Here is a 24,876-nt window from a genome sequence, read left to right as displayed (position 1 = left end):
CAACAAACTAGTTAACCCAGAAGAAATGACACTAAACCTACTTAGACTGAATCAAGAAGAAATAGAAATTCTGAGTAAAGGGATTGAATCACTAAGACAAAGTGTTTCATCAAAGAAAAGCCCAGTACCTAATGTCTTCTCTGCTGAATTCTACCAAACATTTAAAGAACTAATACCAATCCATTTTGAACTCTTCCAAAAAAATTGAAGAAAAAAATACTTTCAAACTCATTTTAGTAGGCCAGCATTACCTTAAAACCAAAGTCAGACAAGAACACTCCAGGTTAAGAAAATGGCAGGCCAATATCCCTGATGAACATGGAGGCAAAAACACTCAAGAAAATATTAGCAAACTGAATTCAACATTATGTTAGAAGGGTCATTCATCATTATCAAGTGAGGTTCATCCTAGGAATGCAAGCATGGTTCAAAATATGCAAATCTATAAATGTGATAAACGACATTAACAGAATGAAAACAAAAACCATATGTTCATCTCAACAGATGCATAAAAAGCATTTGACAAAATTCAACATTATTTTACCATTAAAAAAAAACACTTACCTCAACAAAAAGGTACCCTTGTACAATGTTGGTGGGCATTTAAATCACTACACTTACTACAGAGGACAGTTTGGAGGTTTATCAAAAGGTTAAAAATAGAGCTACCATATCATCTAGCAATCCCACTGCTGGGTATATACCCAAAAGAAGGAAAATCAGCATATCAAAGAGATATCTGCACTCCCATATTTGTTGCAACACTGTTCACAATAGCCAAAATTTAGAAGCAAATCAAGTGTCTATCAACAAATGAACAGACAAAGAAAATGTGGTGCTTATACTCAACAACGTACTATTCACCCCAAAAAAAAAAGAATTAGATCTGTCATTTGTTCCAACATGGATGGAACTGGAGGTCATTATGTTAAGTGAAATAAGCCAAGCACAGAAAGGTAAACATTGCATCTTCTCATTTATTTCTGGGATGTAAAAATCAAAGCAATTGAATACATAGAGATTGAGAGTAGAAGATGGTTACCAGAGGCTGGCAAAGGTAGACAGGACTGGGCAGAAGGTGTGGATGGTTGTTTGGGTACAAAAAAATTTTTGAAAGAATCAATAACACTTACTATTTGATAGCACAACAGGGTGACTACAGTCAAAAGAATTTAAAGTTACATTTTAAAATTTGTAACACAAAGGATAAATGCTTGATGGGATGGATATCCATTTTCTATATGATTATTATACATTGTATGCCTGAAACAAAATATTTGATATAACCCACAAACATATACTCCTATTATGTATCCACAAAAATTAAAAAGACAAAAAATTATTTAAAACTGAAAAAAAATCTCAATGAACTAAGTATGGAAAGACTGTACCTCAACACAAGAAAGGGCATATATGACAAACCAGCAGTGAAATCATACTCAAAGGTGAAAATTTGAAAGCGTTTTTGTCTAAGATTAGGAACAAAATAGGAATGCCCAATCTTACCACTTCTATTCAACATGGTCCTGGAAGTCTTAGCCAGGGCACCTAGGCAAGAGAAAGAAATAAAAGGCATATGAATTGGACAGAAAAAAAATTAACTTGTTCCTGCTTTTGGACAACATAATCACTTCTGTAGAAAACTCTAAAGACTCCATTAAAAGACTGTTAGAACAAATTAATTCAGTAAAGTTAGAGGATATAAAATTAATGTACAAGAATTAGTAGAATCTCTATACACTAACCATAAACTATCTGGAAAAAAATCAAGAAAACAAAGAATCTATAATAGTTATAAAACTATAAGATACTTAGGAGTAAATTTAACCAAGGAGGTGAAAGACCTACACAGTGAAAACTATCAAATATTGATTTTTTTTAAAAAAAAAAATTGAATAAGAAATTGACAAATAAATGGAAAGATATCTTGTGTTCATGGATCATAAAAGGTTATGTTGTTAAAATGAATGTACTACCCAAAGCAATGTATATATTCAGTGTAATCTCTATCAAAATTACAATGAAGTTTTTTACAGAAATAGAGAAAACAATTCCAAAATTTACATAGAACCACCAAAAAAACAGCAAATGCCAAAGCAGTCTTGAGCAAAAAGAACAAAGCCAGTAATATTATGCTGCCTGATTTTAAAATATACTACAAAACCATAGAAATTAAAATAGCATGGCACTGGCATAAAAATAGACTCATAGATCAGTGTAACATAATAGAGAGCTTAGAAACAAACCCACAAATTTATAGTCAATTCATTTTTGACAAAGATGCCAAGGACTCCCAATGGGGAAAAGAAAGTCCCTTCAGTAAATGGTCTTTGGACAACTGGATATCCATATGCAAAAGAATGAAATTAGACCATTATCTTACACTACAAATAAAAATCAACTCAAAATGAACAAAAGATTTAAGACCTGTAACTATAAATTTACTATCAGAAAACAGGAAAAAAGCCCCGTGACATTGGTCTAGGCAATTATTTCTTGGATATGAACCCAAAAGCACAGGCAACAAAAGCAAAAATAGACAAGTGATATTACATCAGACTGAAAAAGCTTCTGCACAGCCAAAGAAACAATTAACAGAGTAAGAGCCTACAGAATGGGAGACAATGTTTGCAAACCATATGTTTTAGTCTGTTTTTGCTGCTATAACAGAATACCTAAGACTGAGTAATTTATAATGAACAGAAATTTATTAGCCCATAATTCTAGAGTCTAGGGAGTCCAAAGTCAAGGGGCTGGCATCTTCCAAGGGCCTTCTTACTCCATAATTACATAGCAGACAGCAGAAGCAGTACATAGGCAAAAGAGAGCAAGAAGGAGCCAGACTTGTCCTTTTATAATCTCACCAATCCCACCCATGAGGGTGGAGCTCTCATGGCCGAATTATCTTTTATAGGTTTCACCTTTTAATACTATTACAATGGCAAATAAATTTCAACCTGAGTTTTGGAAGAGACAAACATTCAAATACTAGCACTATACATCTGACGGGGCAAGGATATCGTGGCCTATTAGGAACCCAGGCCGCACAGCAGGAGGTGAGCAGTTCCAGTGAGGCAAGGAAGCTGCGTTTGTATTTACAGTTGCTCCCCATCACCCACGTTACCATCCGAGCTCCGCCTCCTCTCAGATCAGCTGCAGCATTAGATTCTCATAGGATTATGAACCCTACTGTGAACTGGGCATGCAAGGCATCTAGGTTGTGTGCTCCTTATGAGAATCTAATACTTGATGATCTGTCACTGTCTCTCATCACCCCTAGGTGGGGCCATCTAGTTACAGGAAAACATGCTCGGCGCTCCCATTGATTCTACATGCTGGTGAGTTGTAAAATTATTTCATTACATATTACAATGTAGTAATAATAGAAATAAAGTGCACAATAAATGTAATGCACTTGAATCATCCCAATCCTTGGTTAATAATTATCTTCCATGAAATCAGCCCCTGGTGCCAAAAAGGTTGGAGACTGCAGTGAAAGAGGGTTAATATCCAAAATATAAAAGGAACTCAAACAACTCAATAGAAAATAAATAACTCAATTAAACATTTTAAAAACGATAAATAATTAAAAATATGCAAAGAATTTAAATAGACATTTCTCAAAAGACAACATACAAATTGCCAATAAGTATATGCAAAAATGCTCAAAATCAGAGAAATGCAAAAACCACCATGAGATATCATCTCTCACCTGTTAAAATGACTATCAGGAATATTTTTTAAAATTTACAAGGATTGGCAAGAATATAAAGAAAAAGAATCTTTTTACATTATTGGTGGGAATGTAAATTAGTACAGTTATGATAGAAAACAGTATGAAGGTTTCTCAAAAAAATTACAAATAGAACCACCATATGACCCAGCAATCCCACTAACGAGTAGATATCCAAAGGACGTGAAATCAGTGTGTCCAAGAATTATCTGTATTCCCATGTTTATTGCAGCATTATTCACAATAGCCAGGATTTGAAATAAACCTAAGTGTCTGCCCATCAACTAATGAATAAAGAAAATGTGATACACACACACACACACACACACACACACACAGACACACACTAGAATACCAAAAGAAGAAAATCCTCGCATTTGCAACATAGATGAGCCTGGAAGATACTATGTTAAGTGAAATAAGCCATGCACAGAAAGACAGATAGTGTGTGATCTCATTTATATAAGAAATACAAAACAGTGGAACTCATAGAAGTATAGAGTAGAATGGCAGGTACAGGAGGAGGGGTGCAGAAGGGGTAGGAGATGTTGGTAAACAATACAAAATTTCAGTTAGGAGAAATAAATTCAAAAAATCTATTGTAAAAAAATAGTGACTACAGTTCATAACAACGTATTATATTGAAAATTGCTAAAATAGTATATTATCACTACAAAAATGATAAGTATGTGATGTAATGCATATGTCATCTAACTCAATTTAGCTATTCCACAATGTATACATATTTCAAAACTACATGTTGTACAAAATAAATACATATAATTTTTTGTCAGTTAAGAAAAAAATAAATATTTAAAACTATTTTTTAAATAAATAAAATCACTTTAAAAAAGAATGTGTTGGGCCAGGCATGGTGGCCTCATGCCTGAAATCCCAGCACTTTGGGAAGCCAAGGCAGGAGGATCACCTGATGTCAGGTGTTCAAGACCAGCCTGGCCAACATGGTGAAACCCCGTCTCTGCTAAAAGTACAAAAATTAGCCACATGTGGTGGTGTGCACCTGTAATTCCAGCTATGTGGGAGGCTGAGGTAGAAGAATCACTTGAACCCAGGAGGCAGAAGTTACAGTGAGCCAAGATCACACTACTGCACTCTGGCCTGGGTGACAGCATGAGACTCCGTCTCAAAAAATATATATATATGTTAAACATCTATGAGAAAAAAAATCATAGTACTAAATGCTGTGGAAGCTGGGCTATTATTCTCAAGAGATATATAGTCTATATGGGAGACTTAGAGTTCTCCTCTTTGAACGGACCACAGTGCTACTGGTGAAATGTAAATTAAAGATCATCTAATCTAGTGCTTCTCAAACATTAAAATACACACGAATCACGTGGGTATCTATTTATAATGCATATTTAGATTCAACAGTTCTTGGGTGGCACCTGAGTTTTTTTTTTTAATAGGTTTTGGGGAGCAGGTGGTGTTTGGTTATATTAATAAGTTCTTTAGCGGTGATTTCTGATACTGGTGCAACTATAACCTTAGCAGTATATACTGTACCCAATGTGTAGACTTTTATCCCTCACCCCAGTCCAACCCTTTCCCCTTAGTCCCCAAAGTGCATGGTATCATTCTTATGCCTTTATGTCCTCATAGCTTAGTTCCCACTTAAGAGTAAGAAAATACAATGGTTGGTTTTCCATTCCTGAGTTACTTCTTTTAGAATAATGGTAACCAATTCCATCCAGGAAATGCCATTATTTTGTTCCTTTTTATGGCTGAGTAGAATGCCAAGGGGTATGTGCGTGTGTGTGTGTGTTTGTGTGTGTGTGTGTGTTTGTGTGTGTGTGTTCCATGGTGTATATGTGTATCGCATTTCCTTTTTCTTTATCTTCTAGTTGACTGATGGGCATTTGGGCTCGTTCCATATTTTTACAACTGCAAATTGTGCTGCTATAAATATGCATGGGATGGCATCTGAGATTCTATATTGCTAACAAGTACCCAGGTAACTAAGATGCTGCTAGTTCACAGACCATGCTTCAAGTAGCAGAGACGGTAGACTATCATTCTTGCTTGAAATTACCAAGGTATTTCAATGCAACTGGAGTCACTGTGCATTAATCCTTTATATATCCAATATCCATGACCCCAAAGAGTAGCTTCATAATATCTTTGTGATTTAATGTTCCCCCTGAGAAGCATCATGCCCACATCTGCAACTCACTACTACAGTAGAGGATGAGACAGATCATGCTAGCGTAGTTCCTAGTACATAAAAGTTGGCACCCAGTAAGGAGAATTTTTTTTTTACCAGTACTATAAGTTGTAGAAAATGGATATTTCTTTTAAAATTTTAATAAACTTTATCTCTTCTAGTCATAAAATGCAGCATTATTAAGAAGAAAAGTAAACCTCAGTAGGAACTTGCAATTTGAGTCATTTTTAAAGCACTGGTGAAGGACATGTTCCAGCATTAGCACTTGGTCAGAGGCTCCCATTAGTAATTAAGGAGTGCTAGCAATCAGCAATGAGCATTTGCATTATATAAGACATACTAATTTCTGGAGGAAGTCAACTCCTATTCCTCCCCTGCTAATAAGAAATTGGGAGGCACAAAACAACCCCAGATGGTGCATGTTTGTGGTAATGAATTGGAGGTATTTTAATGGTGTGAGTTAAGTTTTACTTTGTGTTTTTAATGAGGGACTCACTGCCCAAGATATTTTAATTGTAAACCAGATTCCCCACAAGGTCTTAAACCATTTTATGTTAAACATAAAACTTTGTTAACTTATATGGGTAATATTATTCATCACTTAAGCACAAGGGGATATAAAAATAGCTCATAATGAGCCATGAATATATAACATAACCCCAGAAGTTTAATAATAAGAACCCATATTCCACTTCTCCAAATGATTTTTTATTCTACCTATATGAAGCCACATTCAAATCAGAAGATTCAAATTTGGTTGCACAGATATCAACAGAGTTCTTTTCTTGAAATTCTAAGTGAAAATAACCAAGCGGCAAGTGGAATAAGACTATTTAGCATTCTTTTGACAGAATATTCTGGATGGACAGGCCAGTCATTTACTGAAATTTCTTTTCTTTGATTGCCTGAAAAGTATCATTACTTTGAGACTGCCTATTTAATACGATTCCATCTCCATTGCCCAAAAACCATTCTACAATAACCTTAAAAGTCCTATTTCTCATTTGTTAAAATTTTTTTTGCAAATGAATCCTTGGAGAAAGGAAGCCAGTTGGAACATTTTTAGAGGATGTACCAGAAATTACAAAAATAAGACACCCTGAGGCACGTTCAGAATCTCCAGTACTCAGTTTCTAGGAAGAATTAGTTTCTAGTACTGTTTCTGTCACTGAATATGATTATTTGATCTTGAGCAAATCAATGATTCCCTGTACCTCTCTTTCTTCATCTGTTGAATGAGAAGCTTTTCAAACTCCCACTGAGGATCACCCTTATACACAGCCTCACCTGGAGTGCTTCTTAAGAATGCAGACTCCTCAGTCACATCCCATCCTGTTGAATCAGACTCCAAGGCCGTAATTTTTCTCGACAAGTTTTTCAAATTATTTTTATGCTCAATAAGTGTTAATAAACTGGAGGAGATTAGCATTAAGGCCTTCCAGCAACAGTCCTTGCTTTGAAACACAGACACAAATTGAAATACAAATCTTGACAAATTCACTCCCAACAGACTTCATCATTTCCCTTTGATCATGTATCTCTGTCTCCATTGAAAACTTGAGTTCTGCCTTTAATTTCTCAACATTTAATTTGTGTACTTACATCTTCAATGTCCTCTTCATCTCTATCCTAACTGAAATGGGTTTGTGAAAAACAGTTGGGTGAGTTTGTGGAAGAGAGTATAGGCAACTAGTAAGAGACAAGAAAATGACTAAGATTAATATCCAAAACCTCCTTCAATGTATAATCAAAGGGGATCATTCCTATGTAAAATATTTAAGTTCCAGTAGCTAAAAACAAGATTATTAAAGTGTGTTTAATATGATCCAATTTTAGTAATAATATAAAAACACTATTTAGGGATATGTACTTGTGTACAATGTCTATACGGACATTGATGATTTTGTTACATAAGCATGGGAATAAGGAAAAGTATTCTTATTGAAAGGCTGAGGATGAGAGATAATTTGAGTGGATGGGTGAAAAGTAAAAGGAAGGAAGAGGCAAGAAGCAGAGAGTAGGTTTGATATAATTGTTATGCATTTATGTAAAAATTATAATTTATGTATGTATAAATACATTTTTAAAATAAAGTAGAATAAATTTAAATGTTGAAAACATAAATAAGCCAGAGGTTATGCAAATAGCCCTATAGTCATACATGTTTAAAATATACCACATATACAGGCCATCTGTACTGTAACTCTCAATACTAAAGCTCTAATTTTCTTTTTGAGACAAAGTCGCACTCTGTCATCCAGGTTGGAATGCAGTGAAATGATCTTGGCTCACTCCAAGCTCCACGTCCCAGGTTCAAGTGATTCTGCTGTCTAAGCCTCTCAAGTAGCTGGGATTACAGGCACGCGCCATCACACCCAGATAATTTTTATATTTTTTTAATAGAGACAGGATTTCACCATGTTGGCTATGCTGGTCTAGAACTAACCTTGGGTGATCTGCCCACCTTGGTCTCCCAAAGTGCTGGAATTCAGTTCCTGCCTATTCTGATTAGACATTTTTTAATTTAAAACCTAGAATCCTCAGGAGTTCTTTATAAAAAAGGATCTTGGCTATGTTCAGGGCACAGTATCAGTAAAAGATCTGCTTTGGATTGGGCTAATCCTGCCAGGAATTAGTTTCACAATTCTAAGCAGCCCCTCTTGTCACTCTGGTTCTTATGCAAACATTTGTAAAATGAAGAGATGGAGCTAGATTTTTAGTATTTTTTATGATTACAACTGTGGTCTGCAAATTCTGCCTCTGCAGGAATCCAAGTTTATTTTTTCCCTTTTCTCAAGTTTCAAGCAAAGAGAAATAATGTTTTGTAACCATCGAAATAACTTATTTCAGTTACCCCTGGAGGAAGAGCCACTATTGACACAGTAAGCCATCCAGAAGACAGTGAAAAACAAAATTCTTTCCAGTCAGAGGAAGATAGGAGTTGGGGGGATTCTAAAGGTGAGTTTTCTCTAAGAATAAGCAAAAGAAGGAAGAAAGGTAGGGAGGAGGGAGAGACGGGGAAAGGAAGAACTCCTAAGCATTTCCAGTGTGAGAATAGGTCTTTTCAATGAGGCAGGTATGTGGCAGGTGAATATACCCTGAAGAAAAAGAGAACTGTCCAAGAGAAAGTGGCAGTCTTATATTTTTATCCTAGCCAAGATGTGGGCAACAACCCCATCTGTTAGGGAGATGATGAAATATGAACCAAAGAAAGTGAGTTCATGAACTTGAGATGTTAAAAGAGAGAGAGAGAGCTCATTCAATATCTCAGAACTGCCTAAAGCTTTCTTTCAGTCAAATTTAATTTCCTTTGTCAAGCATAATCTGCAGATCCCATAGGACATCAGCTGTGGGTGCATGCACTGCTTCTAGTGCATTTTGTACCATACTGTCCGTCACGGCTCAACAGGGTAAAAATATGATGCAATTGACCTAATGGCTCAGATTCCTTTCTATAATATTAGAATTTTCAGTTCCGAGCAAGTCTTCAGAAGACATCATCAATCGCCTGATTAAGGAAAAACAATGTTCTTTCTGCACTAAAACTAAACATTCAAAACTTGAGTTTATGAATTTCAGTGATTTTGGGGATATATTGTGTGGCCTTGGAAACAATTACTTCACCTTGCAGTATGTTTTTCTAGTTTCCAAAACAAAACTCTTGTGTTTCAGATTCAAAGTCAGAGGCCCAGAGATGTGAAGTGACCCATCCAGGGTTCCACAGCTAGTTATTGTGTTCAGGAGATCTCGTCCAACAGCAAATGACTACAAACCCAATCCGAAATGATTTAAATGAAAAAAGGGGAGTTATTGGTTCAACAGTGGGACTAGCTTCAGGTTTAATTTGATTTGTAGTCTCAAAAAATTTTACCAGGACCAAATTCTTCTCTCCAGAGCTGTTGATTTTCCATCTTCTACATTGGTCCACCTCAGCCTCACAAGCAGCTGGGACTACAGGTACGTGCTACCATGCCCAGCTAATTTTTGTATTTTTTGTAGAGACAGTGTTTTGCTATGCTGCCCAGGCTGGTCATGAACTCCTGACCTCAAGCTATCTGCCTACTTTAGCGAAAGGCTGGGATTACAGGTGTGAGCCACTGTGCCTGGCTGGTTCTTACAGTGCAAGATCCCAGACAGTAGTTCTAGACCTTCTTCTTTTGGATTGAAGTCTAGGTGGGAAGGAGCATCTGTCTCTGCACCATAGTTACCAGAAAAAAATTGACTGTATCTTGATGTGTCTACAAAAATAAAATGTTCTACTTGAACCAAAATGCCCTGCTTGTAGCAAGGACTAGCCTGTGACTGAACCATGTGCCCAGCTCTAAGGTAGGGGTGACATCTCACAAGTAGCACATGGACTGAGAATAAAGGAGACATAAAGTCTCAAATAGCACAGGCTGTAACCAGGGAGAAAAATGGATAACAGGAAGGTCAACAGTGTCTGCTATGCTGGAAGAGCCTGAAATAGATCACAAGTCTTCAGGATTCTGCTTTCTACCTCAAACCATTGCATTTTATTCTGTGTGTGGCTGTGATGTTAACGACTTATGAGAAGGTTAATGTCAGGAAAATTCTTAGGATTTAAATGAAAATCAATGTTTAGTGGTAATCCAGGAAACAATAACACTCATACAGTGCTAAAGTTGTATTATAAAAGTCAAGGATATTGTCATTTTCATGATATTGGATTTAGCAATGTATACCCAGATGTTACATCAAAAGCATGCACAGCTACAAAAAAAGTAGACAAACTGGACTTCACTACAATTAAAAACTTCTATGCATTGACACTACCAACAGTCTCAAAAGACAACCCTCATGATGGGTGAAAATATTTACAAGTCATATATCTGATAAGGGTTTAATATCCAGAACATATAAAGAATTCCTACACCTCAACAACAAAAAGGCAAACAACCTAATTTTAAAAAACAGGGCAAAAGAATTGAATAGACACATCTCCAAAGGAGACATACAAATGTCCTATAAGCACATGAAACAATGCTCAATATTATTAATCATTAGGGCAATGCAAATCACAACCATGAGATAAAACTCATACCTATTACAATAGCTATTAATATAATAATAATTTTAAAAACAGAAAATAAGTGTTAGTAAGACATTGCTGATGGGAAAGCAAACTGATGCAGTCGCTTTGGAAAAATAGTTTCCTGATTTTTCCAAAGCTTAGCATAAGATTACTATTAACCCAGCAATTCTACTCCTAGGCATATACCTAAAAGAATTAAAAACAGGGACCTCATCAGATACTTGAGCACCAATGTTTATTGCAGCTTTATTTACAATAGACAAAACGTATGTGTCTGTCAACAAAAGGACAAAAACAAAATGTAGTATACACATACAAGGAAATATTATTCAGTCATAAAAATGAATGAAGTTGTGGTACATGCTACAAACATGGATGAACACTGAAAACATTATGGTATATGCAATAAGTCAGACACACAAAAAAATTAATGTTGTATGATTTCACTTATATAAAATATCCTCAAAAGGCAAATTAAATTTTTCATCAGCATATGAGACAGAGAGAGGATGGGGGCTGAATTTTATCCCTTTATCAGGAATCCACTTTTGAGACAACTAACTTACACTTGAGATAACAGCATTAATCCATTCATGAGGGCAGAGTTCTCATATTCTAATTCCCTCTTACAAGTCCCAGCTCTTTATACCATTACATTGGCAATTAAATTTAAAGTAGATTATAGGTTACCAGGGGCTCAGGAGAAGGTGGAATGAGAAATTATTGCTTAATTAGAGTAAAAAGTCTCTGTTTGGGGTGATGGAAAAGTTGTAGAAATAGATAGTGGTTATGGTTACACAACATGGTGAATGTAATTAATGCTATGACACTTAAAAATGATTAAAATGATAATATACATATCTACAATAAAATAATTTTTTAAGTCAAGCATATTGTCAGTTTACACCTTTGTAGCTAGCAACTCCTTCTCATATCTCATTGGCTCAGAACTATCACATGATCGGCCAGCTGTGAAGGATGCTGAGAAACATTTTTATTTCAGTACATTGCACACCAAAAACTTGGAACAAATTAGCAAGGAAGAAGCAGATAGTGCATATCAGATAGATTTTCTGCTCCTATAACCGAATATCCAAGACTGGGTAATTTGTAAGCACTTAAGTTTATCTGGCTCACGGTTCTATAGTCTGAGAAACTCAAGAACATGGCTTGGGTATACAGCCAGGGCCTTTGTGCTGCATCATCTCATGACAAAAAGTAGAAGGGCAAGTGAGCACGTGAGACAGAGAGAGGATGGACACTCAATTTTATCGTTTTATCAGAAATCTACTTTTGGAATAACTGACCTACTCTTGAAACGACAGCATTAATCTATTCATGAGAGCAGAGCTCCCATAAAGTAATCTTCTCTTAATGGTTCCAGTTCTTAATACCATTGCAATGGCAATTAAATTTCAACATGAGTTTGGGAGAGGACAGTCAAACCATAGCAGGATAGAAAGCCAGTAGCATCTAACGTTTCTTTTTTTTTCCTCTTTTGCAACCCAAACTCCCTTGGTGTGGTAGTAACCACTATTTGCATAACATAATCCATTATTTTGAATTTTAATTAGGCAGAAAACCATCCCACTAGAAGCTACATTTTCTTGCATGTTTTACAACTTTGTGACCATATTATTAAATTTTAATCAATGTGATGTAAATGGAACAAATAAACTTGTATCATGTTAAAACACCATTTTTGTTTTTTTGGTCTCTTTGCTATAGTTGTTTGGCTTGTATTCTTATCATTGGTCTCTATTTGTCACTCTGCCTTTCCCTACATCATTTCTGCCTTTATTTTTTGTTCTTGATTTATAGCAACAGAAATTGGGCTACCAGAGCTTCAGGAGTTTGGTGCCCATCTTTGGCCTACAGCTTTTTATATGCTCAGCATTCCACTAAGGATTGGTAGGCTTTTTTCTAGGTTACAGCCATGACTTAACATGGCCTTTCAGTTCTAGATGGAAATCTAGTCTTGGTCTTGAAGACTAAAATGGACCAGAGCTTACCAGAATGGAAGAAGCATGAGAATAGTCAGTGTCACTTCATGCTAACCAATATATTAACTGGGGAATGTAAGCTATACTGCACATCTGCTGCCACCCCGTGATGCTGTATGCAGGGAACACATGGCCTGTCAATCATGATACACATCCTCCTGAGCCTGCTGTCACCTTAGAATTCTCCTCAACCCAGTGCCGCAAGGGGCAACTAATAAACAACAGGCATTAGCCTACCATGTGAAATCTTTTTGTCCTTCCTAGTTTAAATAAAAGGAGTATACAATGAGCACAGTGCCATAATAACTAAGACCCATTCCTGTGCACAGAAAATGTTTAAAAGACTCAAAGGGATCTGGACGCTAATGATGATTTTCATACTCTGGCTCAATCCTACACCTGTGCCAATCTTCAGTCATAATTAACTCTTCTTGTCTCTCATATTGGGTGAGAGGGGTGATGTAATTTGTTCCAGAAAAGAATGTATCCAAAATTCATTCATCCATTGCTTTTAAGAACTAAATTCCTGCACTGCTTTTGTTTTGATAGGAAATTGTGAGGCAACAAGAGGAAAAGAATAGCATGGGTCTCTTTAAAAGGAATAATTGCATCTGGCAACAGAATGAACAAAGACAGATGGAGTGAAAGAATCCAATAGAGTGAATCTTGATAACGGAGAAGGGAGGTAGTTCAGCCTTTGATCCAGTATAGTGGGCAAGTCCTGCCTCCAGATTTCTTTCTCCAAATCTGCAAATATGGCCCCTCTTAATTTTTAAAACAAATACATTATAGGTTCAAATACTGGGACTGTTAAAGGTGAAGTGACTCACAAAAGGTCGTCTAGCTAGGACTCAAATGTAACTCTATCCACCGAAGATTTGCTCCTGAAGGGAAAGGCTGTGTCTGATTCGTTGTCTATTATCTCTGATACTTGCACACTATGAGCACTTGATATATACTGTGGAAGGAAGAATATTTCACAAAACTTAGCTATGATAAAAATCACTTACAGATTATAAAAAATTCAGGGAAAGCCATCTGCAATTTGGAATTTTCCATTTATGATAAAATATAAATGTCTCATATCAATAGGTTGTCATTGAACATTTGGCAAAAATGCAACTGTCAAATTGGAGTTGGATATTGAAATGAGCTAAGCCTAAAATTTATTAACTTAGGGAAGAAATTTCTGTCACTTCAGTTAATTGTTAATTGTTGCAGAATTCCTGTCACTTAACTGTTAACTATTGCAGAATTGTTAATTGTTGCAGAGTCAAAGCATATACTCATCAATATATTATGTATTGTGTGGTGGTATGTCTGGACTTCCCTAATTTGCATTCATGTGTTCTGATAATTTTTAACCTGGAAAATTTTTATTGATTCATTCACTCAACAATCACTGCATGCCTAGCTATGCAAGAAACACAAGGTAATGCTGGTATCAACCAGGCAAGGCATCCACCTTCAAAGACCTTTTGATCAAGCAGGAAAGGTAAGACAAGCTGCCAAATAATTCTTATGGCATAAACAACTTCTCTGACTCTACATATTCACTTATAAAGGAGGGGTTTCCCAACTTTCACTTCACAACACAGAACTCCTTTGTATTGGGGTTATCAGCTTCAAATCTGTTATCAGCCTCAAATCTGTGTTGAACCTGGTTCTATTCTGAGTTTGTGTCCAATTCATAATAAAAGCTTAAGCTTCAGCTCTATCCCTACTCTTCATCTCTCACCATCACTCTCTAACAACTAACTCTAAAATGTATCTGCCCATTTATGTATTATGCATTTTTTAATTTAAAATATTTTGAGAAGCCAGATCCTGTGACAGGTGTGGAGATGCTGTAATAAATAAAAACAACCGTCTGGTCATGGTGGCTCATGCCTGTAATCCCAGCACTTTGGGAGTATGAGGTAGGGGGATCACCTGAGGTCAGGAGTTCAGGAACAGCCTGGAAAACATGGTGAAATTCCATCTCTATTAATAATACAAAAAAATTAGTCAGTGAGGTGGTGCATGCCTATAATCCCAGCTACTTGGGAGGCTGAAGTATGAGAATCGTTTGAACCTAGGAGACAGAGGTTGCATAGAGCTGAGATCACACCATTGCACTCCAGCCTGGAACACAGAGTGAGACTCTGCCTCAAAGAAAAAAAAAAAGCAACTATAGTCATATAGTCATTATCCTTATAGAGCTACAGTGTACAGAGGGAGGAATACAGCAGTCAAACATTCTCACAAACAAATGTCACAACCACACAGTGACAAGACAGAGACAGGGGGTACATGGTACTTGGAAAATCTATGATGCAGGGGACTAGGGGATGTAGGGGTGTCTAGGCTCTGCTTCCTGTAATTGAGATTGATAGTAATGGCTTAAACCCACATATGCATGTTATCAACAAAATACTTGTGGTAATTATAATAGCAATTAACCATTTATTGCTTCCTGCTGGTTTGGTTTCTACCTACCTTTAGGTATCTTCACAACATACTGACTGGCATTTGCTGATTCTGATTATTTCTGTATCTGTGTGGTAAAAGTATGCCCACAGTCACTATTGTATTTTCCCTAATTTTCCTCTTATTATATAAAACACAACCTGAATCATAGGAGTATCCCATCCTGAAAAACGGGACCAGTTTCCAGACTCAGGTTTTTCTGGTATGGCCTGTCTCAATTACACACTAATCTCCTTGTCTCCTATAAGCTTTTTGATTGTTTTCAAATGCATACAACTTATGATTTGTCTCTTTAATTCAAATATTCTGGAAATATTTCTCTAGCTGGTTATCCTTAAAGTTTAATCTCTTAAAAAAGCATAGTTTTAAGTTCAGTTTTGGTTTGTAAATACTTATTATCCAAGTAGCATACTGTACAACTGCACCTAAAATGAAATCTGGGTAGATGACAATCTCCTGCCAGAGAAGGCTGGGCTGGGGAGGCACAGATCCCTGTTCCCAGCCCTAACTCCAGGGTCTGGCTCTGATCTTCATAGAAAAGGAGCTTCAGATTTTTCAGTTAAAAAAATATATCTATTTATTCATAGATAAACACAATAGTCAGTGACTGTGGGCATACTTTTGCCATACAGAAATCATCAGAATTAACATTGTGGAAGGGGCTCTTTGAGTGCCTTACAAGGTATAGATATTACAGCTACTTTGGAAAAGAGACCATTTTCTCTGTTTTTGCGTGGGACACAAACTTGTTTCCGCAGAGAGGAACAAGAGAAAGCCATGGGGTATCTTGAAGGTCTTGATGCCCCAGCACCCCCAGCAGGAAGCCATGATAACCTAGAGTGCAAGGAGCCTTCAAGACTTTCTGAAGAAACCATAGTGACTAAGAGCCATGGCCACCAAGTTTGGGTGCCCAGTCATCAGCCATTTTTCTCATTTTTCCTGGCCATGAGAACCATAATTTTGTCCTGAGGCAATACACTCAGTCCCAGGAGAAGAATCACAATTGGTTTAAATCAGTCTTGGCAATTTTAGAGCCCTTTGAAAGTGATTGTTCTAGAGATGGATATGAGACCTAGTTCTGGCCTAAAGAAAAGTCTAGTAGAAGATTCTGAGAATTTTTATCTTTTCAAGTAAGGGAGAAACCAACAAAGAGATGCTTTATGTCTCTTGCTTTCTGCTTTTCACATGTTCCATTGTAAATGAAGGAGACGAATGCAAAGAAGGGGCCAAGTCTTGAGAATAGAGAAGGCATAAGAGCAACCGATGGAGCTTAATTCCAAGTGTCCTGGCTTGACCAGCCCTCAATGCTACAGAAGCATGATTATTAAGTTGCACCTATTACCCTCCACCCCCTGTAAAGCTAGTACACAAGAGAATGAGAAGATCTGAGTGAAAGCCTTTGTTCCGCTGAGGTTAAGGCATGGTTCAAATGGGAAGCATTATCATCTTGCTATCCCTCATTCAGGAGGGATCCTCATTAAAAGCTGGAAGCTATAGCCTGCCATAGCCACAAAGCAATAAATGGCTTGCTTTATGTTTTGTTTTCTATACAAGAAGATGCTTTCTGTACATTTAGAAACAAGCCATACATTACTTCTAATTACACTAACCCCTCACATCAGAACCAGAGACTGCTCCAAATTAACGGGCAGCAAATTTAAAGCAGATATTGAGACATTATTTTCTATGTGATACTTAATTACCCTCCAGAAACTGCTACCTGAGGCATTACCTTAGAGCCCTATATGCATTTCCCAAAGAGCAACTGCAGGCAAGTATACCCACTTTCCAGGGTTTGCAACCCATTCTAATTGCTTGTGATCAGAAAGGATGTCCCAGGGTGGCATACTGTGCAATCGGCTTCTTACTTAGTAAAATGAACTATAGCTGTTACTTTATGTCTAGAGCTATGCTACAGCAAGCCCCTTCATTACCCATCTATGGTTTTGTCAATGATCTGACTGAGACAGTGTGGCTCTTTATGTTTATAGTTTAAAACAATAAACTCTATCTGCCAATGAAGGATGGGGAATTGTGGTGGAGAGCTCCATGGCCTTCAGTTCCATAACTGCTTAGGGTGTCATTGAATTCAACATTAGAGTTAAACGTGGACCAGAGGCGAGAAAGTGTAGCACTCACATGGGAAGGCACAAATTATAGCATGGCCAATTCTATTTTCCTCCACTGGCTCAGCTGAAAAAGGCTTTTGGAAAAATTGGCTTTAGCAAACTTGTCACTGGATTCTCTTTTGTGATACAAGATGTTCAGTGTCTAATCCTTCTTACTTCCCTGGATTCTGGACATTATTGCTTGAAAGATATAATTATACTGAGTAGAATATATAAGACTTAAAACCAGCTGGAAAAGTCTCTCCTTCAAATTTTTCAAGAAAAAAACTAATTATACCACAGAAGCAAAAACATGGTAATTAAAGTGACCATTATATAGCAGGCATCCTATAATTATTGTTATTCATTTTGGCAACTGGGATTTTGGAGACTTGATTTTATTTCCTAAGCCATAAGTGTGAGAAAAGCAATTTATTTAATTCATTGCTGATCACTGAGAATTAATTTTCACCAATTTCTTTAGACAGCATTGGAAGACTACATTGTTTCTCTTTATTCTTGTTAATAATTTTTAAGGGATAGTTAGCCTGTCTATTCATCTCAAGCTTCACTGACAAACACTCTTCCTGGCCTGTGCCAATCATAAGACTCAATGCAAATCCCGGAAGGTTCTCATATTCTCCAAAGTTGTTTTTGTGGTTGTTTTTCATCTGGTGCAAGAGAAATTTTACTCCAGAGAATTGCTTGAACTCATCTGAATAATTTGTTAAATTTACCAGTATTGACTGCCGCAATCATTTAGTAATTATTGTTAAATCTATGTCTAAACTGTTAGACTCCATCTAATAACCACTCTAGAATAGTGTCATACAGTGTTAGAAAATATAATATGTGAAAATAAAAATAATAGAAGAAAATGGCAGAGAAGGATCACAGAATTTCTACAAAATAGACAGATAAAGACCAAGGAAAGAGAGCAAGAAGTGAATTGCCATTTTATGAAAAGCCAGAGGAAAAGTAAATGCTATTCTATGCAACTATGATATAGCAGGTATGATGCTAGAAACACTACATGCATTAATCAGACATCTAAGAGCAATCCTGAGGGGTATTTTTGCCTGAATTTTAAAGCTGAAACATAGAGGTTAAGTAACTTTCCCACATTTATTCAGTGATAGAACTAGAATACATAGGAGGTTTATTAATTCCAAAGATTACAATAATCACTTTTATCAGTGTTGGTGTGGTATATTTTTCTCCATCTCTTTACTTTTAACTTACCTGAATCTTTATAATCAATGTCGATTTCTCAGAGACAACATATGATTTGACATTACCCCATTCTGGGGTCTGGAGGGCAGTGGCCCTCTTCTCACACCTCTACTATGCAGTGCCTCAGTGGGGACTCTGTGTGAGGGTTCAAACCCCTCATTTCCCATCCTTGCTTCCCTAGCAGAGGTTCTCCATGAGGGCTCTGCCCCTGCAGAAGACTTCTGTCTGGACATCCAGGTATTTCCATACAGCCTCTAAAATCTAGGTGGAGGTTCTCAAACCTCAATTCTTGATTTTCGTGCACCTGCATGACCAACACCACATGGAAGCCACCAAAGCTTGAGGTCTGCACCCTCTGAAGCAAGAGCCCAAGCTGGGCTGTGACTCCTTTTAGCCATGGCTGGAGCTGAAGCAGCAAGGATGAAGGGCAACATGTCCCAAGGCTATGTAGAGCAGGGACCCTGGGCCCAGCCCACAAAACCATTTTTCCTTCTAGGCCCCCAGGCCTGTGATGGGAGGGGCTGCTAGGAAGCCCTCTGACATGCACTGGAAACATTTTCCCTATTGTCTTGGTGGTTAATGTTTGGCTCCTTCTTACTTATGCAAATTTCTGCAGCAGGCTTGAACTTCTCCCCAGAAAATAGGTTTTCCTTTTCTACCACACAGGCTGCAAATTTTCCAAATTTTCATGCTCTGCTTCCATTTTAAACATAAGTTCCAATTACAAACCATCTCTTTGTGAACATATAAAATTGAATGCTTTCAGAATAATCCAAACCTGAGTGCTGCACTACTTAGAAATTATTTTCTGCTAATGTCTTAAATCATCTCTCAAGTTCGAAGCTCCACAGATCTCTAGGGCAGGGGGAAAATGTCACCAGTCTCTTTGACAAAGCATAGCATGACCAACCTTTACTCAAGTTCCTGATAAGTTCCTCATCTCTATCTGATACCACCTCAGCCTGGCCTTCACTGTTCATATCACTATCAGCATTTTGGTCAAAACCATTCAACAAGTCTCTAGGAAGCCCCAAACTTTCTCACATCTTCCTGTCTTTCTCTGAGCCCTCCAAGCTGTTTCAACCTCTGACTATTACCCAGTTCCAAAGTGACCTTCATATATTAAAGTATTTTTATTGCAGTACCCCACTTTCTGCAGTGCCAGTTTACTGTATTAGTCCATTCTCACACTGCTACAAAGATGCTACCCAAGACCATGTAATTAATAAACAAAGGAGGTTTAACAGACTCACAGTTCCACATGGCTGGGGAGGTCTCAAGAAACTTACAATCATGGCAGAAGGGAAAGCAGGCATCTTCTTCCAAGGAGGAGAGAGTGTGAGTGTGACAGAGGAAGTGCTACAATTTAAAACCATCAGATCTCATGAGAACTCATTCATATCATGAGAACAGCCTAAGGGAATGTGCCCCCATGATCCAATCACCTCCCACCTGGTCCCTCCCTTAACATGTGGGGATTATGGGTATTACAATTCAAGATGAGAGTTGAGTGGTGACACAGAGCCAAACCATATCATCTGCTTAGTAATTAGGTGTGTTTAATATTTGCTGTAACTCTAAGCATTAGAGGCTTCAAATTCTTCAAGCATCCTTTTTTTAATCTCCCCTCTTGGCAATGGGTCTTCTCTATGTGCTTCCCAGCTATCATCACCGTTATTTCACTGAAGCCTTTTGGTGTGGTGTTAGGGTATGGGGGCAGGGGACTTCTATAATGCTCAAATTCTCTCTTCATCTATAAGCTTGTATCTCAGGGCTGTGGCCCTCACAAGTTTTTCTTTCCCTCCTACAGTGGTATATCTTTTCTCCCTGTTCCCCACTCCCTTCCCAATCTATTTCCTCCAAACCTTGTCCCCTGTTGACTATCTTTTCAGTTCTTCATTTAGTTAAAACAAGAAAAATGAAGAAAGTTTAAGAGATTAGGAAGAATTTTCCTTCCTCCTAAGATTTCAGAATTGTGCTCTGGCAAAGTTTTTTCCTCTACAGAATATGCCTGTATCATAAAGTCTCAGGGCATATTTCAAAATGATTACTTTTTCCCTCTCCCTGCCAGGGTCAACCAGAGGATCTTTCTTAGATCTTTACTATGTGAACCTGGTAGAGTTCCTGAAAGAAAATCCCAGAAAAGTGTGGCCCAACCCCAGCCCAACAAACATACGCCAGAATAAGACCTACTCTCAAGAAAGTTCATATTCAGCCTACAGCAACTGTCAAAATCTCATTTAAGAGTTCCTATGAGTTTACAGCTCCAGTGGCTTCTGTTCCAGGTGGGCTAATCTCAGTGGCTACATCACTCTAAAACTTCCTGCATCTCAAGATTTTAGAGCAAATCTGAAGCCTCAGTTTTCTAATGAATCCAAGCACTGTGGATAATTTGCAGTTTGTCCATGGTTTTCGTTGTTTTAAGGATGAAAGTGACAACTTCTAAGCTCTTTACATGTGAGACCTAAAACTGGAAGGAATCATCCTTTTTAGATAAGGACATTTTGATAAGAAAACAATAAATAATAAATTAAAATTTGATTAACAAGCCATAGCCAGAGTCTAAAGAACTGAGTTCTTTTCAGAAATTTTATCATTTATTTCTGGTTTGTTTTTTTCTTTTTTTGAAATGGAGTTTCACTCTTGTTACCCAGGCTGGAGTGCAATGGTGCGATCTTGGCTCACCATGACCTCCTCCTCCTGGGTTCAAGCAATTTGCCTGCCTCAGCCTCTCGAGTAGCTGGGACAACAGGCGTGTACCATGATGCCCAGCTAATTTCTGTATTTTTAGTAGAGACAGGGTTTCACCATGTTGACCAGGATGGTCCTCAATCTCTTGACCTCGTGATCCGCCTGCCTCAGCCTCCTAAAGTGCTGGGATTACAGGCGTGAGCCACCACGCCTGGCCTATTTCTGATATTTAAGTTCCAGCTATAGTTAATGGAAAGTAACCAAAGTTTCCAGATTTCCTCTCAATGCTACTTCCCATAATGTTACCACAAATGCTGGTCCATTTAGTACTCTTTGGGTAGGGGGAAATGTTCCTTACCAAAAAGTTTAGGAAATATTAGGTTCTATATTGCTTTAACAAAAATCAAAATGTATGCTAGTCAGAATAAAGGCTCAGTAAAATCCTGCATTAAAAGTCACATGTTCATGTTATTTATACCAAGTGTTTCCCAGACTTATTTGACGATGTATGGAACTCTTTTATTCCCTTATTTCCTAGCAACATTTTGATAGACAGAATAATGACAACCAAAGATGTCCATATCGTAATTCCCAGAATTTATTAATATATTACCTTACTGGCTCAAGGAACTTGGCAGATGTGATTAAATTAAGGATTTTGAGATGTGATGATCATCCTGAATTAATTAGGTAGGTAAAATACATCATCACAAAGGTCCCTGAGGGAGACAGGAGGGTAAGAAGTAGAGAAAAGGCAACAACAGGAAGGAAGAAGAGAGAGATTTGAACATGTTATACTGCTAACTTTGAAGAAAGTGGAAGAGGCCACAAGGCAAGGAATGAGGAAACTGAAAAAAAGCAAGAAATAGATTCTCACTCTGTGCCTCTGAAAGAAACAGCCATTGTGACATCTTGGGCTGTCTTTAGTACAGTAACACTGACTTGGAACTTCTGACTTACAGAACTTTAAGATAATTAGTTTATGTTGCTTTAAGCCACTAAATTTGCAGTAATTTATTCCAACAGTAATAAGAAATAAATACAATGTCCTATTGTGTTAGTCTTGAATGAAATACCCTCTGGGAAATACTACACTATGTTAAGATTATCAGAGATACAAAGAGAAACGGACTCTGTCTGTACTCTTAATAATTGTGAAAATAGCTTCAGTAGTCCCATGGAAAATTTGTATATGATTTGTATAGTTAAAAGTATCTAAATGATTGAATGTGAAAATGCAATGAAAAAATATGCATTTATCTTTCTAAAATACGAATTTCTAGGCATATAAGCACTGTGGAAATAGAAGTGGCATTTTGATCTCTAATCTCATTCATAAATTTATAGGTGCTATCTCATTTTTTCTCAAAATAACTAGAAATAAAAATATTAATACTGTCACACTCACCTCAGAAATAGGAAAACTGGTACTCCATGAGTTAGCAACCTAAACCTACCACCTTCTCTGTGTATAAAATCTTCATTCTGTAGGCATTTAAAACTGGTAAGGCCTGTGAGCAGTGGTGTGGCACGATCAAACCTATGATTTCACTGTCCTTTTTATGGCTTATCCTGAATCACTAGAGATGCCAAATAGAGATTAGGAGTAACAGCTCTTTTCTCTACTATGAGAATTTTCTTCTTACCAACAGAAAACTAAAAAGAGGGCAAGTACAATTGTTTTTAGCAATGAATAAGACACAAAACATGGAGTTAAAACTACTAGTATTTCCAGGATAAGAAATTAGAAGATAAAAAGAAAATAGCTATTTACCCATACACCCTAATCTACAAAAACAAATGAATACTGTCATTGAGGCATTTGTTTTCTGGTACATGGTACCAAGGTACACGGTAGTAACAGAATCTGTATGTCATCTTTGCTTGGAAGCTCTAAAACAAATACCAGGGCCCTAAAGCAAAATGAGGGCCCAAGTCTACAAATATTTCCAACAAATACTACTTATTTTATCCCTGAATTCTAAGTTCTTATGAAACTTTGTTTTAATACAGATAAAAGAATAAAAGTCATTATTTAAGTGATTATTTAAGTCATAAACCTTGAGAAATGGTTATCAGAGGCAGCTAATGACCTAGCCTCTCAGCTAATGGAGGTTAATACTCTAATAAACCATTTGTTAACTGCAGCAGTTGACTGATTGCAAGAGAATTATGACTATCATAACTCTGTTTTATGAATGGTAGTGGGGAAAGACATACTTGGATGGGGACAGAGTACACAAGTGCACCAAAAGGTGACTATAGAGAAAACAATTGCCACCTGTCACTAAAAGATTTCCCTAACCATGAATGAGAAGGGAAGGGGAGCCACATGATATAAGTATATAGTGAATATAGGAAATGTTAGTCTTGGTACAAAAGTAAAAATTCTCAAAACTAAGTCCGTCTAATGCACTCACATGTCCTCAGTGAAATGGACATTAATACTTTGATGAAAGTTTGAAGCCACCCACACACTGAGCATGGAGAGAATTTTTTCCTTATCAAAGAAGTCTTTTCAAATGCAGTAAAAATACATCTCAAAAATGTGTATGTTGAGGCTGAAAATTGAAATCATGTGTCCCTGACAATTATTGAGTTTTTTTTTAATGAGGCCTTTTTTAAAGAAGAATAGGCACTATCTTTCTAAATTGGAAAGTCAAGAACATGCAGTTTCAGTTAGGATTATATTTAATGATTCTGAGGAAAAAATAGTCAAAATAAATCACTTAAGACAGATGTACTTTTTTTTTTTTACTTGTATTAAAAAGTCCATGCTGATGGATAACTTCAGCCACATAAAGTCATCAGAATTCCAGGTTTCTTCTCAGACACCATTCCAACATCTCCCAGGTGTGGTTTTTTCCTCATACAGGTGACTGCAGGAGCTTTAGCCATGAAATTGAAGTTCTAGGCTTCAAGATGAAGAGAGGAAGAAAGTCTTGACCCTGTGTGTAGTGAAGAATCACTTATCCAAAGAGAGGTGGCTTTTGCCCTCAATTACTGGGAGGTAATCTCTTGGTCCCTAAAATCTTCTGTGTGGTAGGACTGTCTTTGTTTGCCTGAGGATTTTGGCCACTGGACAGTCTAACAATGTGATTTATGATGAAAGCCACATGGTATTCATTCTGATTGCTGGAGGTATTAGCCAACAACTTCTACTAGGGGCTAGAGACTACAGGTAAGTCACACAGGCAATACGTGATAGAGCCCAAATAAAAACTCTGGATGCCAGTGCTTGAGTAAGCTTCCCCAGATGGCAATACTTCAAATGTACTGTCATACGTCATGGCTGGAAGGAGGAAACACTGTCCATAACTTTATGGGAAGAAAACAATTACAAGTTCTGCATCTGGACCTTAACCCTGTCTTACACATTTCTTACCTTGGATAATTTTAAT

The 24,876-nt window shown here is 37.1% G+C and overlaps 1 long non-coding RNA gene across 1 annotated transcript in view; it reads right to left on the bottom strand.

The window, feature by feature from the left end:
* LOC144577568 (uncharacterized) overlaps nucleotides 1-24,876 on the bottom strand; it is a 695,104-nt gene that overhangs the window by 643,920 nt on the left and 26,308 nt on the right. The window contains exon 2 of the long non-coding RNA XR_013521736.1: nucleotides 1,507-1,548. This is a non-coding gene — a long non-coding RNA (uncharacterized LOC144577568). The remainder of the gene's footprint in view (nucleotides 1-1,506; nucleotides 1,549-24,876) is intronic.

Source organism: Callithrix jacchus, chromosome 8 (assembly GCF_049354715.1).
Source record: "Callithrix jacchus isolate 240 chromosome 8, calJac240_pri, whole genome shotgun sequence".
Classification (NCBI taxonomy): domain Eukaryota; kingdom Metazoa; phylum Chordata; class Mammalia; order Primates; family Cebidae; genus Callithrix; species Callithrix jacchus.
The sequence above is the reverse complement of the archived record's forward strand: the minus strand, read 5'-3'. Positions and strand labels throughout refer to the sequence as shown.